Source organism: Pinus tabuliformis, chromosome 6 (assembly GCF_031772625.1).
Source record: "Pinus tabuliformis cultivar Carrire ecotype Pingquan chromosome 6, CPIR1, whole genome shotgun sequence".
In the NCBI taxonomy this organism is placed as follows: Eukaryota; Viridiplantae; Streptophyta; class Pinopsida; order Pinales; family Pinaceae; genus Pinus; species Pinus tabuliformis.
The window spans coordinates 111,071,693-111,078,193 of NC_142292.1; positions in this window are offsets into that span (position 1 = coordinate 111,071,693).

Genomic DNA, 6,501 nt, shown 5'->3' on the forward strand with positions numbered 1-6,501 from the left:
TGCTTTTCCATTGAACCCTTTTGTTTGAGATTTATCAATTGGCTAAAGAAGGTGTTGCTCTTTGTATCCTCATAATGTGCTATCATTTCCTCCGTAAAAATAGACCAAGTGACAAGTGGTTTACGAGAACAAAGCCCTTTATATCATAAAAATTGATTTGGTTCTAAATATAAAGATGCAATACATACCTTTTGTAATAGTTGCACATCATGTAGATCAAAGTATTTTTCCATCTGTAGTATCCATGCTATGGGATCCTTACCATCAAACTTCCTCATATTGATATTTGGAATATGGTGGGTCTTCAATCCAATTTTAGATTCTATGAAATCATGATTAACATTTTTTTTTTTTTTGAATCAATGACCGGAGAATCCACAGTATGAACATTTTTATACCAACGTTTCAAATACCAACATTTTTCTCATCTTGAGTTTCCTCTACTACCTTTTCGTCATTAGGAGGCCTTTCTTATAGAAGCTTTGTCCCACCTTCCTTCAAACTTTCCATGTATTTCTTTAAATTTTCTTCCATGGCACATATAAAACTATTTATCTTAGCTCCAATCGCATTCTTCAACTCATCCATCTAATTTTGCTTACTAGGTGTTTCTATTTTCTTGATTCGAGTCACTATTTTTCTTTCTTTTAGGAGCTCGATATTTAAATGACTGTAACTCTGTAATTTCATATCTTCAAGTTATTAAATTGTGTCCTGTGGTATCTCTCTGAGTCCTCTTTGCAATGCCACAAGTATAATCGAAATTGGATTCTCCAAGAAAGATTTATGCCCAATCTCCCAAGATGACCTGATTATATAATGTTTAGTAGAGTGAACTTGTATGAAGTGCCATGTCTCACCATTTCGACCTTCAGACCTGAAACCGATACACAGAGAATTAAATTTCATCCTCTTTCTGTAGCTTCTTACGATCTTTCAATCTGATTCTCAGAGAGAAAGTTATGACGATTTTCCCAAGGTCCCCTATTTGGGATGTAATTCAGGAGCCTACAAAAAACTTAAATGTCTTGGATCATATCTTCGAAAATATAGCGAGGGGAGCTTATTTCTGAACTGAGTAGCTTATTTCTGAGCTTAGTAACTAGGGAAGCGGGAAGCAAGGGATCAAAATCAAGTCGGGTTGGTTGCTCCTTATTCTTCCCATCCCCTTAACTAATCAGATTTGAAATTTGGACCTGACCTTCACCAAGATTTCAACGTAAATGGGTTTTAATTTCAGAGTCTGAATCTTTGTAGAAACAAAATTATAGCGAAAAGGCCACGATGCTCCATTTGACATGGAATTCTAGGGCTTGCAAAAACCCTAACTTTCTTAGATCATATCTCAAAAAATATAGTGAGACAATATCTGAAATTCGTACCCGAGGTGCATAACAATTTTGGCTCAAATGGGTTTTTTATAGCTTCTGAGACTTCGTAGAGAAAAAGTTATAGCGAAAATGCCACGATGACCTGTCTGGAGCTGAGAAACCCTAGAATCCAAAGCTCTGATACCAAATGTTATGAACTAGCTCAAAAAAAGATAGAAAGGATATATCAACGACTTCAAAATCAGCCTCTTCGAGGGGGAAAACTCCTTTACATTACACAAATGAACAATTCTTGGATGATACAAATGACAAGACCTCCTTTCTATATATAGGAGTTTAAGGGGTCATAATATAATCAAAGCCGACATAACAATAATAATGTAAGGGCACAACAATAACAATAGTGGGCTTCTATGGGACACAATAATAACAAAATGGGGACTACATGGGCACAAAAATATAATAAGGGGGTTGCACTAATAACAATGAGTTACACTAGTAGTATAGGGACCTAACATATACTCACAACAAATTTGGTTATTCAAGTTCACAACATAACTAGCCTCCAATATCAACTATTTAGTTGTCCTTCATAAACATACTTCAACAAATACACTCAAAAATCCAACTACTCCAACATATCAGCCCCCCAAAAAGTCTCACAACCTTATCTCTCTACCTGAGGTACTTTGATGCCATTGTTCTAGGTCTAACGTTAGTTTCAGCCTCTTCTAGGGCTTAGGCCCTCCTCAAAAATCATGTGCAATGATGTTGTGGCCTTTTGGCATTCCATAGTAGACAAAAATGAGGTTTTTAGGCCTCTTCCCATGGCTTTAGCCCTCCCCCCTTACACAGAGTGAAACACACACTTCAAACATAATTTCGATAGGCTAAGTTGGCCTAGAAACAAATTCTTATGGGGCTCAAAATAGAGACAGACTTCAACCTCTTCACATGCACAGTGTTGAAGAATGTAACTAGCGTCGGTCTCCATAATTGTATTTGAGTCATGATGTAATTTATTTGTCAAAAGAAAGAAACAAGAATTTTATTATTAAAGAAACTGACTTATTAAAGCATGGGTTTCATGCTTGAGTTAATGGTTTATAGTTCAAAGCCTCCATTGTAGGAATCTAGGGTTTATTTCAAGTGAACTTGTCTATTTCATAATGTAATAAACCCTTCTTGGGAATTCTCAATGAAGAAACAAATTTATTTTGATGTAAATTAGGTCTTCGAGGCCTCCTCCACCTAGTCAGCCTCAAACTAGACAAGTCAATCTAATTGAGGGTCAGAATCTTCTATATAAAGGCAACAACTTGAACTCATTTGAAACACTCACTCATAAATTTTGATATTCAATTTATGGGACAAGAAAAAGGTGTGAAATTCAAGGGAAAAAATATAAGAAAAGGGCTAGCTAAGGAGAAGGAGGCCTCTTTCAAGCACAAGAAGTTGAAATGCTCTCTCTCTCTCTCTATCTCTCTCTCTCTCTCTCTCTCTCTCTCTCTCTCTCACGTGTGAAGTTGTCGAGCTGCTGGAAGGGCCGAAACTGAAATTCTGAAGCTGGGCCAAAATTCTGGAGTTGTTGGGGGCCGAAATTGTGGGTTTTAGTTGGGTTGTAGTTGTTGGAAAAGAAGATACTATTGAAGTTTGTTTAATCATATTGGAAGTCTGACTTGGTGGAGGAGGAACATCTTTTGGTATATCTCAACTTGAATTTGCTAATGGAAGAGTTTGAATGGGTTTCCCCGTATATATGGGCTTTAGCCTTGGTTGAGTGCCTACATTTGGTGTCATTGATCTTCATGTTTTGTTTTGATGATTGCTTGATGAAACAAAGATAAAATAAGAACATAAGAAAGCTAATAAGAACACAAAGATATCATAAGTAATTATCAACATAAGAAAATCTTTTTGCGTTTCCGATTTTCTAACATGGTACCAGAGTGAAGGTGAAGAAGGAAGAAAAATGAAGTTTGAATATCTATTGAAGAAAAGGGGATCAAAGGAAGATTATTAAGGAAAAGGATTATATAGAGAGAGGCTTACTATTTGTAGGAACTATGTCAACTACAATGAAGGAAAAATACAAGCTAGAAGGAGCCTCCAACTACAGGGCATGGAAAAAGAGGATACATGTTATCCTCGCTAAGCACAAAGTTTTGGATATTGTTCAAGGAAAGGTCAAGAAGCCTATAGATGATGTTGGAAAAGAGAAATTCAGAGAAACTAAAATCTTGGCCATGAACATAATAATAGATGGAGTAAAGAACAAGGTAATTCCATTCATATCTAACACAAACTCTAGTCAAGAAATGTATGAAGCTCTTTCCAATTTATTCACCATCGACAAGAGACAATATTGTGTCATCATATTTTGTAAGGATATCTAGAATAAGAGATGAACTCCAAGCAATAGATGACGTTGTGCCAGAAAATGAACTCGTAATTGCTTCTCTTCTAGGTCTACCAAAATATTGGAGTGCTTTTGCATCAAGAATTAACAGTTGGAAGGATACTCCAACATTCGAACAAATGCGGAATGCATGCAGTCAAGAAGAAGCTCACTTATATTTAGTAAACAAAAAGAAGGACGATGAACAAGACAACACCTCTAATGGCTATTCTACTCATCACAAGAAGAATATAACATTCACAAAGTTCAAAGGACTAAGAAACAATGTTGACCTATCCGAGATTGAATGCTATAATTGTCACAAGATGGGTCATTACAAAAGTCATTGTCTAGAAGGTCCAAGGAATAAGAAGAGAGAAAGAGAACATGCAAATGTTTCTGATGAAGCTCCAACTAAGAGAAACAAAACTGAAGAATCCAAAATCAAAGATCTGTTTTCCAAATACTCTTAGGGAATACTATCCCCCATATATCCTTCTATCTTAAGTTTTGCAATGTTTTATTTTATGTTTTGATTTCTAAAGTTTGTAGGTCTAACATATCTTGTTAGAACATTTTTGAATTATTTTTTATAAGTTATAGGTGTCCCTCATAAATATTGGATTAAGAGGGAGCCTTCACTATTTCACCAAAATATAAGTATCGTGTTCCTTGTTTCCTCTCTTATGTTTGGTTTCCCTCTCATATCAAGATTTGTTTGTATTATATGTTAGTAACCTTTCCTTTGTATTTTCTTTGGTAGGAAATATTGTAGAATACACAAAGGTTATGGAGGATAATTCAAAGGAAAGACTTGAAGCATGAGAGAAGTTATGTTGGAAAGGAATCCCTTCAAGAATTGATGTACTACAAGGTTTTCTAAAGAACAACTCAAGGTATGTCTTAAATTACAAGTTTTGTTACAAGGTTCTCTGCATATAAAAGGTATGGTCACTCTTCTTTTAAAATTTACTTTATATTACTGACATCTTTATGTCTAGGGTTTTGAATCATAAAGATTCTTGTTTGGTTGATTAATCATTATATTAAATCTAACCTCATTACTCTGACATTTGATCATTCTTGTGAAACCTTAACCATTAGGGTTCACTGTAAAACTTAAGCCTCTTGATGCTAAGGGTATGTCAATATTGAATAATGAAACCCTAGTCTTCTTAGGGTTGTTGATAAAGTCTAGAACATTTGATGAAATTCTATTCTTTTGAATTTTAGGGTTTTGATAATGTTATGATAAAAATCCTAGTCCTTTAAGGTTTGTTGTTAATGTTTAGGTTATATATTGAAACCCTAGATCTTTAGGATTTGGTGAATTAGGGTTTATGAACAAAACCCTTGCCATAGTTATAGTAAGATCCTACGAATGGAAACCTAGGAGTACATTCTTCCGCATGAATTAAACCCTAGTGTAGTCAAAATTGTTGTATATCTAGCTTTGATGTATTGATGTTTGTGTCTTGGGTTTACCTAGTAGGTATGAATTTTAATATGAGATGCTAGCGCATGATAATGAAACCCTAAATATGTATACACATGTATGTTATTTTTGATAATTGATGAAATCTAGGGTATATAACAAAACCCTAGTAGAGATTGATATTCTAGGGCATGATGATATTGTTTTCAATTATTTATATGATTTAGCTTTGATGATAATATCTAGGGTTTGCAACAAACCCTAGTAGAGTTTGACATGTAAATTCTAAAAGTATATTGTTGAAATCTTATATGTATATTAGGATTACTATTTGATTAAATTGTTGATATCTAAGGCTTTGTGTCTCATAGATGGAGCCTAGGGTTTATGACAAACCCTAATAATAAGTTTAAGTCTAGAATATGAAAGATATGACCCTTGTTGATTATGAACCTAACCAAAATTAGGTGTTTGATGTCTAAAGCTTGAACATTTTGATGCTTCCATTATAATGACATGATTTTGATATGGTTAATTTCATGAATCTATATATTTATTAAAGTTTTGCAGGTACATAATCTTCAAGATGTTGGAGATGTTTGTAATTAAATATGATGATAAGCATGATGAAGGAAGTTATAAGACTGGTGATGATCAAGATGACATAATACAGAATGAATTATATCCAATGTTGTTGATCTCCCCAAGTGAGAGGGAGTATGGATAAAAGAAAGTGTATATCTCCCTAGGTGAGAGGGAGGGCATATTATGACAATCATAATGAATAACTTGAATTAAGAATGAAACCAAAGAATGAAAGTACTACAAATGGATTTACAAAAGACTTAAAGAGTACTTAAAATATTTGGTATTGCTAAAGAAATGAAAGAAGAAAACTTCTGAAAAGTTGTATTTAAATAACTTGATGATGATATAAGTAGCATCAGGATGATTGAGGACCCCGAAGGTTTGTGTTTACTTGTATATATATTTGAAAATTTGTTACTGATTGGAGTTGTGATTGTGCAGGATGTCTCCATAAAAGGTCGAACATTTGAAGCATGCTTGGATTGGTGGATATATTTGATTTAGTTGATTAGGAGAGATGAAGCATCTTATGGCAAGATGCTTGGGAGGACATCTGGGCAGCCTATGTGTTGATGTATAGATCCCGATGTAAGGAAGGTGGCGTTGGTCATGGAGCTCCGACCTTGGATACAAACATAGATCCCTGGGTTGATGGTAGAGCTTAAAAGCCTGATGGTACCTATAGTGGCTAAATATCGAGTCCATCTTAGTCCCACTTGATTAGAGTACCTTGGTCAGGTATCTAATCT